The sequence below is a fragment of the Moschus berezovskii genome, chromosome 4, assembly GCF_049115385.1.
Source record: "Moschus berezovskii isolate FMDL1 chromosome 4, NW_MosBer_1.0, whole genome shotgun sequence".
In the NCBI taxonomy this organism is placed as follows: Eukaryota; Metazoa; Chordata; class Mammalia; order Artiodactyla; family Moschidae; genus Moschus; species Moschus berezovskii.
Window position 1 is genome coordinate 108,581,332 of NC_142463.1, and position 12,902 is coordinate 108,594,233.

At 37.8% G+C, this 12,902-nt stretch overlaps 1 protein-coding gene across 6 annotated transcripts in view; it reads right to left on the reverse strand.

The window, feature by feature from the left end:
* Positions 1 to 12,902, reverse strand: part of GATAD2B (GATA zinc finger domain containing 2B) — an 81,428-nt gene that overhangs the window by 51,932 nt on the left and 16,594 nt on the right. The window lies entirely within an intron of this gene.

Below are 12,902 nucleotides of genomic sequence, written 5' to 3' on the forward strand. Positions count from 1 at the left end.
CCTCTCAAACCATGATGCTTTAACTGTTTAGTTTCCAAAGCCAACATCCAAGACAGGAAATCAAAGCATCAACACCAAAACATACCCCAAATTACAAAAAACAAAGAAATATTGCCCACGAAGCTCCTTTTCTTTATCCCTTATTGCTAGTGCTAGGGAAAAGACACTGATAATACCGTAGATGTATTCACTAAAGATTTTTTTCCTGAAGTTGTCTCACAGGTATTTACCCCATCAATTAACACCACTCAGGACAGCTGAATTCACATTTAACAAAAATCATATAGCAAGGTTTCACAGTGAAGTAGTCATAACAGTATACACAAACTCTATAAAAAATGGCTTAAGTCCTTGTATTGTATATTTTACAACAGTTTCTCCTAATTAACATTTCTTTTCCTGTTTTAGAACAAATGTCCCCAATCACTTTATAAGGAGTTTTTATTTCCCAAAAGTACTGATTAAAGGTCAGAAATCCCTGGCAGGGAAGAAATCCAAGTAAACCAAGGAAGAGCTAAGGCAGTGATAACTGTTTTGGAGATCTACTGGATGGAGGACATTTACTCTAGGATCTTTGAGGAAATAAATTCCTTATAAACAGTTAACAAGGAATAATGAGAGCAGGGGAGAGACTTTCTTACTTTTCAACTGATATCTATCACCCAAGTATGTCACCCAAATACCTGACTCATTTGGGTCTCTGAAACTCAAATCAAAACTGTGCTTACTCCATCAGAATCTCTCACAAAACCTTTGCTTTATCCAAATATTAAAGTTTCTAGAGTCTAGAGAATATAGAGAAAAATAATTGACAGTCTACCCAAAGATACTAATTTGTAAATAAAAGTATTCCTGAACAACCTAATATTACCTTCAATTTTCAGAAAAGGAATACTGAGCTAAACCTGAAATAGGTAATATTGACCACTGGTATAAGGCATTCAATAATCTACAAACTATAAAGGAAAACCCTACATTTAAATCAAGCTAAGCTTCAAGTGGTTGACGCTGTACCACCTCAGTCACAGTAAGTTGTACTTATTAGGAATCCATCAGAGGTCTCCAGATCTAGACACTATCATTTTAGGAGATAAAGGAAAATATGATGTCTGTGATAAATGGGGCAACGAATGTAATCAATTTTCCTCTTACTCAACACATTTCCACCAGAGACCAACTATGAATTGCAAACTGAAGTTCACTAGCTCCATGTTTAATCAGGGTAGGAAAGACTGTCTATCTTTTAACAATCACCCAGAGAGCATGCCCATTTAAGCCCACACATTTGATTGCATTTAAACACTGGTCAATTTTTATCAGTCTTTAAGATAATATAAAAGGCTTAAAATACAGTTAAGCTGTCAGGAGTGATTATCATTGCTGCTGTGCTGTGCTGAGTTCTGGCTGGCTGGCTCTTTGTGACTCCATTAGCAAAGAATTAACTCTCCAACATTATACAGGCTAAGACAGTATACTATGCTTACTATAATGCCTGCCTTTATATTAAACTGATTAGCAGTCCAGAGATACCAGAGACGCTTAAACCAACAGGTATTTTTCTTCAGGATCCTCAAAAATTAAGAACTACATGGTTAAAAAAAAAAAAAAAGAACTACATGGTAGCAACTTCCGTGGTGGTCCAGTAGCTAACACTCAGTTCAGTCACTCAGTCGTGTCCAATTCTTTGCGACCCCATGGATTGCAGCATGCCAGGCTTCCCTGTCTATCACCAACTCCTGGAGCTTACTCAAACTCATGTCCATCGAGTCATGTCCATCAGTCATCCAACCATCTCATCCTCTGTCATCCCCTTTTCCCACCTTCAATCTTTCCCCATGAACCCCATAAACAGTATGAAAAGGCTAACACTCTGTGCTCCCAATATGGGGCGGGGGTGGGGGTGGGGGTAGTGCGAGTTAGATCCCTGGTCAGGGAACTTGGTCTTACACGCCACAATTAAAAACGTGCATGCCACAACTAAAGATCCTTCATGCTGCAATGAAGACTGAAGACTCCACATCCCACAACTAAGATTTAAAACTGGACGTAGGCAAACAAATAAATATATTTAAAAAAACTATATGGGAGCTAGTGACCCTGCTCTTTTCAACTAAATCATCATCATCCAAAACCAAAAGTATTTAATCGCATGAACTGAAAATTGTAAACTTAGTAATACTCCTTGGCAAATGTTATTCAAGTTGTGATGCTCTGAAAAATATAAAATTCTTTAAGAAAAAGAAAAGATTGAACATTCACTGAGCATTTAATACACTGAATAGTTAATCCACATAATAAACCAGTAGAGTGAGATCCTTTTCCCGTTTTATAGATATGGAAACTAATTTGGTAAAATTAATAAATTTGAATGAAGTCACTCATTCGGCTAACGCATTCAGTAGATTCTGGCTCCAATGCCTACACGTGGTCCACTATAGCATGATGACTTGGCTATTTCTTGGCCAAAACTCAAGAGCCCAGTTCACTGCACTTGCTGTGCCAATCTCCATTCTAAGTCTCCATTTATTTAATCCACTCCCTGCACTAAAGGGAAGTATCAGTCAAATACAACTGAAGTAATAAATACAAACTCTTTTGCAAGTACATATAATTTCTACTCCTAGAAGATTTCATCCAAGACTTCTTGAGAAAGGCAAATAAGCATATACAATCTAGATATGTGAAAGAGATCTGATAGATAAATGACTGGAGGGTCAAATCTTAAAGGGTAGTCATTATGAGGAAAGAGGTGATCATCTTTCTGGACTCAGGAAACAGGATTCAAATTAATAGTAACTAAAAGTCTTCTTGAAGGTACGCCTAAAAGACAAAAATGAACTTCATAGAACCAATATCAGAATTGGTTCTCAGCAATATCAGAAACAAATCTACAAAAAACACACAGTTACCCCATCTTTGCACTTTACAAATTTTATAAGTAATTTGCTAAATTTTTTGTGCCAGTTTTTAATATATGTCTTAGAGTTCAGAGAACAAGTGGATTAAAGTAGGAACCACTGCTAAAGTTAAAAAATAAAATTAAAAAAACTTAAGAAATTTAACCTATATCTAAGATTATTTTATATAAAATTCACGTTATTTATTGTTATTAAAAACAAAAAGTCGAGCTAAAGTATCCAGCTGTTAGTCCTCTCCTGCAAACTCTGTATAGTTCCATTTCCAGTGAGTCTATTCTATTTGGAAAAATCAGCTCATGACATTTCAAAATGACTATCACAACAACAAACAGATCAAAGAATAGCAGAACCCTATACATATGATCAATAAGCTCCCATTTTTAAAATTAAGTGTAGAAAAGTTCAATTAATCAAAAGTTAGTTCTCAGGAGATGGGAGTTCTCCACATATTTAGAAATAATATAGCATGCAATCAACATTACTACAAAGAAAACGATTTTGCTATCCCAAGCTTGATGCACAAATTGGGAATTAATTCCAAATTAATGTACTGAGTCTCTAAGAACAGATGACTTGCACTCAGTAGGTAAAACAAAATAATGCCTATTTTAATGGGGGGAAAAAATCAGTCTTCAATATTTGGGAGTTATAAATTAGTGACTGACTGATACTGAAGTATCTACCACTAATTGGGAGAATGTATTTATTAAAAATTTGGTTAAAATCAAATAAAAACTAAGTACACTGCCTTATAAAGTAGAATATGGACTGGGTCTGATACAGGAACAAAAGGAAATAAGAACAAGGCTTCCTGTTCTGAGATAGTATTTAAATTAAGGAGTATTGTTCCCCCACCCCCACCCCTGCAAAGTAATATTCCTCAATGTGTTCACTCCTGGACTTATAGGAAATAAAATTATTGTAGAGGGAATTCCCTGGTGGGTTAGGCCTTGGCACTTTCACTGCCAGGGCCTGAATTTAATTCCTGGTCAGGGAACTAAGATCCCACAAGCCATGGTGCAGCCAAAAAAAAAAAAAAAGACTTTTTTTTTTTTTTTAGAAGAAAGGCCAAAGCCTTCTATTGTTCAAGTATCAAAAATAATTTTAAAATTACTGCTATACCCTACTCTCAATGACTTAATCACCATATCCACGCTTATCACTCAGTTGTGTCTGACTTTTTATGACCCCATGGACTGTAGCCCACCAGGCTCCTCTGTCCATGGATTTTTTCAGGCAAGAATACTGGAGTGGGTTGCCATTACCTCCTTCAGGGGATCTTCCCAACCCAGGAATCGAACTTGTGTCTCCTGCGATACCTCCAATGCAGGCAAATTCTTTAACGCTGAGCCACTGGGGAAGCCCTTTTAAATCACCATATAAAATAAGAAAATTATATCAACCATTTCACCTCTCATGAGACATAAAATGCTCCTAACCAGTATTTTCTATGAGGGTGGTTTACATTCCCAAGGGTACTAGGGAATTTCACTATCTATCCAGAGGAAAAAGAAGCGGGAAAATCACCTAGTGCATTAAGTATTTAATGCTTACAAAAGAATGTTTTGGAACCTTCTCTTTCTAAAGACAAAAGCAAAAGACAAAGCAGGGATCCACAAAGTAACTACAGTCTTGAATCCCTAACTTATTCTAATCCTTGTATCGGCAGCATGCTAGTGATTCCTAGTTACCATGCCTAAGAACATCTCATTTCTTAATACTTGACTGCTATTTTCATTCTCTATTTGTTCCTTCCCTGCATCTTTGTTGGGGCACCAAGTTCTTTTCAAACAAATCACTAATGTTCATACATATAAAAATTCAACTCAAGGGACTTCCCTGGTGGTCTAATGGTTAAAATTCCACTGTAGGGGGCATGGGTTTGATCCCTGATCAGGGAAATAAGATTCAGTATGTTATGTGGTGTGGCAAAAAAAAATAAAATAAAAAACAAACCAAAATTCAACCCAAAAATCCTAATGTTCTAACACCTGTCATCAGCTAAGTGCCGCTGAGGAAATAGAGGAAAGTCACCTTTTAGCAATCAGATCAACGTTTTGTCATAGATTTTCTAAGCACTTGGATTCTTTTTAATCTGGCTTTTTCCTGTTACTAGATATCCACTAGCGTCTTTCCCTCTCTAGCTTTCAATGGGTAAAGAGCTCCTAGTCTATGAACAACTTTGCTTAGAGTTTCAGATATTTTAACTCTACATTAAGCTTCTCATCTTCCACTTCTGTTGCAAAGACTGCTCTTAACTTTATCACTAAGTCACAAACAATGCCCATATATAGTGTATGTAAGGCTTCCCTGGTGGCTCAGACAGGCCTGGAATGTAGGAGACCTAGGTTCGATCCCTGGGTTGGGAAGATCCCCTGAAGGGCAGAGCTACCCACTCCAGTATTCTGGCCTGGAGAATTCCATGAACTGTATAGTCCATGGGGTCACAAAGAATCGGACACGACTGAGCAACTTTCACTCACTCACTCACGTATGTATGTGTACATATACACAACACACACACCGAGCTACATTCTATATGCTCACGTTCTAGTCAATCTCTGACTTTAAAGAGCCTCCAACGAGGAACAATCTAAGGTAAAATAAATTATTGCAGCTACACAATGACTTCCATAAATTTTCAAAATCTATCTGACATTTTAATAATTACCACTGAATTCCTATGTTCAAGAGACTATCTAGAAAACTAGATCTAACTATCCATTTAATTACCAGAGATGGAGAAATCATTTTGGAATCTAGCCTACTGTCCTGGTTGGGCAAGTTCAGAATTCATTTCAATCTGTGACAGTCTTAGTACACTTATGAGGCATCAAGATACTAGAATTTCAGGACAACTATTTTGTATTACACTAACCAGAAAAATGGAAGCCAATATAAAAGGAAAGATCTTGAAAGAAAAAAGTGGTAAATGTGTGACTGTCAATTTTAAAATAATCTTTCATTAAATTTTATGGTATATGCGTTATTTGTATTAGTCGCTCAGTCATGTCTGACTCTTTGCGATCCCACAGACTGTCGCCCGCCAGGCTTCTGTGTCCATGCAATTCTCCAGGCAAGAATACTGGAGTGGACTGCCATTCCCTTCTTCAGAGGAACTTCCCAACCCAGGGATTGAACCCTGGTCTCCTGCATCACAGGCAGATTCTTTACCATTTGAGCTACATAGAAGTCTGTTTTATTAAATTTTAAGTATCTTCAAAATATGTTCTCTGTATTTTCAACATTAAAATTAACCACCTCAAAACAAAAATAAAATTAACCACCTCAGTATTACTGGCACTTGGGACCAGATAATTCTTCATTGTAGGCCTCTGTCCTGAGCACTGCAGAATGCTTACTCTGGCTTCTCTACACAGTAGATACCAGTAGCATCAACACCCCCAGTTTTGAGAACCAAAAATGTTCCCATACAGAGCCAAATGTCCTGTAGAGGGCAAAATTCTTCCCAGTTAAGAACCAGTACATTAGGGCGAACGCCATCAACATGATTTTACCCTCAAGGAGGTCTGTGGCTATTATTACCAACAATCTCAACTTAGAAATTTAACATAAATACTGACAAAGGAAATAAAAAAAGTTAAGAATTGTATCAAATACCTTTAGGTGAAGGGAAGGATAACTAGGAGGGAGCATGAAAAAGGCTCCTGGGTAGAGGTAATCTTCTGTATCTCTTATTTAAGGTGGTCACTTTATAAAACATGTTCTGTATGTATACTGCATCTCAGGTTAGAAAACAAAACAAACAAAAAAACACAACAAAGTTTACCAAAAAACACGACAAAACAAAACTGATAGGCAAGAAGTGTGATAGTATTTCCTTGCTTCAATACAACTAGAAATCAAGTACAAAGGGTATAGAAACAAGACATCTGAGGTGCAGGGAAAGGAGTCCCTAAATATTTGATGATGCAATGATTTATTCTTGATTTTAAGACACCTGACAGTATTCAAATCCTTCCTTTGGCCACACAGCTCCAATTACTCATTCTTTTTTTTTTTTTTACATATAAAGCTTTCTAAGATTGATAATCAGATCTGAGATTAGGGTCATATATATCTTTCACTGAGACTTCCATACCTTTGACTCTGGAAGTTAAGAATGGCTCTTTAAAAACTCCTCTAACAAGAAAAATCCCTATGTAGCACTAAAGACATCTGCATGAGATCAGGTATGAAACAGAATGGCTCCTAACAGCAAGACAATTGCCTATCCCCAAGCAAAAACCCCACTCAAAGAAGAACTGGATTCTCTACTCCAACAAGTAGGGCAGACAAAGGGGATAACCTGAAACAAAAAGGAAAGTAGGTGGGATCATAAAAACTAAACAGCTTCTGAGCCTGACAGTGGATGAGAAAATTTTCAAATCAAGAAAGTAATTCCTAGTACTGACTAAAATATTAACTAGTTTAAAAGATCTTTCTATATTCTATTTGTACATCCATAAATTTAAGAGAAAAAAAGTCATCAGACTAGATATTTAATGCTTCATTGCTTTTAATAATCCAAGACAATTATATTAAGATCCCTGTTTGAAGGGTCTCTTAGAAAAGAAAAATTCATTAACCAAATATTTCCAGTTAATTAAAAAATACCGTACTATGACTTTAGAAACTAAAACAATATATATAGCTTAAAACACTTTTTAGAAGGAAGAAAAGATGAAGGGCACTCAGATCATCTGATTTTGCCCTTTCTGTTTCTTCTAAAACGATGAGAGCAGGATAGTTTTACATAACACCAGCAGAATGCGATGAAGTTTCCTCAAACATGATTACTTGATTTTCGGTGCTAAAATGTCTCAGACTATCCAACTGAGTACAAGGGAAAGATTAGCGTTTCCCAGGGAAATACTGCGAACCACGTATTGTGGTGGTGGTGTAGTTGCTCAGCCGTGTATGACTCTTTGCAACCCTGTGGACTGTAGCTCGCCAGGCTCCTCTGTCCATGGGATTTCCCAGGCAAGAAAACTGGAGGGGGTTGCCATTTCCTCCTCCAGGGGATCCTTCTGACACAGGGATCAAACCCACGTCTCCTGCTTGGCTGGCAAACTCTTTACCTTTGAGCCACTGGAGAAACCCCAAGTAAGTCATTCAGTTCAGTTCAGTTCAGTCGCTCAGTCGTGTCCGACTCTCCGCGACCCCATGAATCACAGCACGCCAGGCCTCCCTGTCCATCACCAACTCCCGGAGTTCACTCAAACTCATGTCCACAGAGTCGGTGATGGCATCCAGCCATCTCATTCTCCGTCGTCCCCTTCTCCTCCCGCCCCCAACCTTTCCCAGCATCAGAGTCTTTTCCAGTGAGTCAACTCGTCGCATGAGGTGGCCAAAGTATTGCAGTTTCAGCTTTAGCATCAGTCCCTCCAATGAACTCCAAATAATCAAAATTGTATCATGTTGCTCCGAAGTGAAAGCATCTGCACAGGAAAAGTTTCTTCTATAGGCACCCAGTACTGCGTCTTTAAAAAACACCAACTATGTTGTAATGGATTCAAATCACCACTTCTGTTGTGTACATTAAGGTCCCCAAACTAAATACTTGGCCAAAGTTTAATACACCTAAAAGTAAAAAGGATTACCAAAAAAGATGCCCCTACTTCAGTAACTTTCTGTCTGCATACTCAAACACCACATTCCTTTAAAATGCTGCTGCTTGAGACTTCCCTGGTGGTACAGTAGATAAGAATCTACCTCCCTGGTCCCGGAAGACTCCACGTGCCTTGAGGAGCAACTGAAGCCCATGCACCACAACTACTGAGCCCGCATGCCATAACTACTGAATCCTGTCTGCCTAGAGCTTGTGCTCCGCAACAAGAGAAGCCACCACAATGAGAAGCCTGTGTACCTCAATGAAGAGTAGACCCCACTGACAAATAGAGAAAGCCCGCGTACAGCAAGGAAGACGCAGAACAACCAAAAAATAAATAAATATTTAAAAGAATCAGATGCACTCAAACTTAAAAAAAAAAAAAAAAGCTGCTGCTCTGCTGAAAATCATTGGAAATAAACAATAAGCTACCAAAACACCAATCCCAAATCACACAGCTATTAGTATTTTCTGTCAAATATGGAGAAGGAAATGGCAACCCATTCCAGCATTCTTGCCTGGGAAATCCCATGGACAGAGGAGCCTGGTGGGCTGCAGTCCATGTGGTCACAATAGAGTCAGACAGGACTTAGTGACTGAACAACAACAAAGGATTCTCCTCCACCAACAACCTGGGCATCTATATTAGATTTAGACTGATTCAACAAGATGAAATTCTACTGGGCAAACACTTTTAAACTTCCATGAAAATCAGTATCTCTCTGACTTTTGATTAAAATGTTCTTTTAAAAAACACAATCTGGGAAAAACTACATCCAACTTATTACAAGTATTCACCAAATAGTTTCTCATCTGCTCAGTTATATCACCATCATTCTAGGACCAGAATTCATTTATACTACAGATTGGCTTTTTTCTGTAGAGGCTCAGATAAATATTTTAGGCTTTGAGAGTCTTATCTTTGTTGTGACAATTACCTTTGATATTATAGCAGTGTGAAAGCAGTCACACTGACAATATGTAAAGAATGAGTGTGGTTATCTCCAATTAAATTATTTATGAATGCTAAAATCAGAATTTTGTATAATTTTCACATATAATTGAAATATGAAATATCCTTCTTTCAATTTTTTTTTTTTTGACTGCACTGGGTCTTCATTGCTTCTCTTCTGAGCTACAGCAAATGGGGCTTCTGTTGTCACAGAGCACAGGCTCTAGGACTCTAGGGCTCTGGCAGTTGTGGCGCGCAGGCTCAGATGACCCACGGCACGTAGAATCTTCTGTGACCAGGGATTGGACACGTTGTCCCCAGCTTCGACAGGCAGAGTCTTAACCACTGGACCACCAGGGAAGTCCCTTCTTTTCATTTTTTCCAAACCATTTAAAACTATAAGAAGCAATCATAATTCTTAGCTCATGGGCTGGACAAAACACAAGCAGAATCTGGCCTACTAGCCCTTAGGTTTGCTGATTTCTGATCTGTAACCTCTCATTTGACTATTAAAACATTTCAATTGTACCAAAAAGTATAGAGAATAATATAACAAACAACCAGTTACTTATCAACTATTTTAAGAGATATAATACTACAAATAAAACTGAAGCTCTCTGAGTAACTATTCCAATCCTGTTTTTCTCTTCCTTTCCCCAAAGTAATCACAATGAGTTTGATTTATCACTGTCCATTTTTTTTTGTACTTTTGCTTTATGTGTGCAGCTGTATCTGTATAAAAAATATTGCATCATTTTTCAAGTTTAAGTTTTATGGTATTATATCATATACATATGTAATGACTTTGCAACTTAATTTTTTCTTTAAAAGTACCTCTGATATTATCCAAGTTAATATATTTAACTAGTTTACTCATCTTAGATGGTATGTGTGTCCATGCTCAGTTGCTAAGTCATATCTGATTTTTTGTGATCCCACAGACTATAGGCCATCAGGCTCTCCTGTCCACAGAATTCTCCAGGCAAGAATACTGAAGTGGGTTGCCAGTTCCTCCTCCAGGTCAACTTCCCAACCCAGGGATCGAACCTGCACCTCCTGCACTGGCAAGCAGATTCTTTACCTCTGAGCCACCTGGGAAGCCATGACATGTGGAATCTACTTCCTTGACCAGGGATCAAACCTGGGCCCCTGCCCTGGGAGTGTGGAGTCTTAGCCAGGGAACCACCAGGAAGGTCCTTGACATTTATCCAAATTGACACATGTAACTAGTTTATTCATCTTAAATGGTATAAAGAATGCCAACTATGAGGTATCACAGTATAGTTTTCTATTTCCTATTCACTCAACAAATCAATTACATATTATATGGCAGGCACTGTTTTTTTTTTTTTTTTTTTTTGGCAGGCACTGTTTTAGGTGCAAGAGCTACAACAGTGAATAAGGTAAAAGTCTCCTCTCTACAGAGTTTACTCTGATGCACACTAACACTTTCTCTTTATTGATATTATCTCTTTCCAAGCAAAGTCTCAAAAGTGGCTCTGGCCTAATTTTATCCAAAATATGAAAGTGAAGAAAAAGTGATCAATTTTAGTAAATGGAAGAGAAATCCTCTCTCCTTCGTAAAAATATTTCTTATAAAGCTAAGAGATAAAAGAAAATTTTAAAAATAAAATTTGCCAAAAATATAAAAACTGTTAAGCTTTCAACATTTTAATATTAGAGACTCATTCACGGTTGTCTTCATTTAGACTTCACTATAAACCGGTAGTACTGATGATAAGACATCTGGAGTTTCCAGTTTCTTTTCCTCTTCATTTCCCAAAACCAGAGTCAAGCAATAAGGAAGACAAAGATCAGCAGATCTAAATCTTTGATCAGTCAACAGAAGGAAATATCACAGTAATCCAAAACTTAATAGAACAGATATTAACAGGCCCAGAAGACAATTACTCAGTCCTTGGAAATAAAATGACAGATTTCCTGAGTAGAAATGAAGCAAGACATCACCATCACCAATAATTAATGGAAACAGTCTCTAATATTCTTTCCACTTCAAAGGAGATAGTAACCTTGACTACATCTGGAGAATCCCATGGACACAAGGGCCTGGCAGGCTACAGTCCATAGGGTCGCAAAGAGTCAGATAGGACTGAAGCGACTCAGCACGCATGCCACTGAATTAATCAGATCTCCTGTCACCAGGTTAGGGATGTGTATGAAAACTAAGCTTGTTTCATTTTACTCCTGCCCATAGGCCCTGAATGTGGGGTCATGGTACCACCAAAGATAACACCCTACTCTGGGCAAGTTCTAAGTTCACTAAACAAAATTTAAATCTACTGAATAAAACAAATCACCTTAACTTTAAAAACAGAGAAATGGAAATGAGGAAGAAGACAAACAACTTACCAATGAGCAGGAAAACTAGTTAGAAAGGAAATCTGAGTTGTATAAAGCATCTGGTCTTATTTGTCTTAACATCCCCATTCTCTGACAACAGTGATTTAGCAGTGTTTGGCTCTCTGCCTCTGCCCACAGGGAGTTTAATAGGGACTCCAGTAAGGAGTTTCCATGAAAGCAGTCAACTGGAAACTATACATGCTCATTCTTATTGAGGTTGTCCTGATCTTAAAAGACTGTGGTGACAAATCAACTTACCAAAGTTTTATAAAGGTTTAGATTAACAATTTTTTTTTTTTTTTAAATTTTTGGTTGTGCTGGGTCTTTGCTGCAACATATGGGCTGTGGTGTGTGGGCTTCTCATTGCAGTGAAGCTTCTCTAGTTGCAGAGCACAGGCTTCAGTAGTTAAGGCATGTGGGCTTCGTAGTTGCAGCTTGAGGATGCTAGAGTACAGGCTCAGCAGTTGCCCTGCGGCATATGGAATCTCAGTTTGAGGACAAGGGATTGAACTTGCGTCTTCAGCATTGGCAGGCAGATTCTTAACCACTGGACCCGAAGGGAAGTCCCATATTTGACAACTGATTGGTTTGAAGGTCATTTCGAACAAGTAAAATTTTCTGTTAAACTGTGTACTCCTCTTCCCAACAACTGGCTACAGTTAGATGGCCAATAATCAAATCCAGAGATATATGCTTTTAAGAAAAGAAATGTTAACAAGATACAGAGGCACTTGAAGACAGTACTCATCACTATCCAACCACGCTGTTTCCCTCAAATTTAGATTTAAATTGAGTTGTTTTAGAAACTTTCATAGCCTGCTGGTATGAATGTAAACTGGTACAAATTACAGGAGGATAATTTAATATCTGACAAAATTTTCAATGTGCATGCCCTTTGGTCCAATAATTGTATTTCAAGAAATTCTACCTACAGATACACTAAAATGTATGTAAGATGTTTCACCGGAACCCTGGTTATGACAATACACGCACACACTAGAAACATCCTAAATATTCCTCAGTGGGGAGAGAGTGGGTACAAACTAAAGTATATCCATAC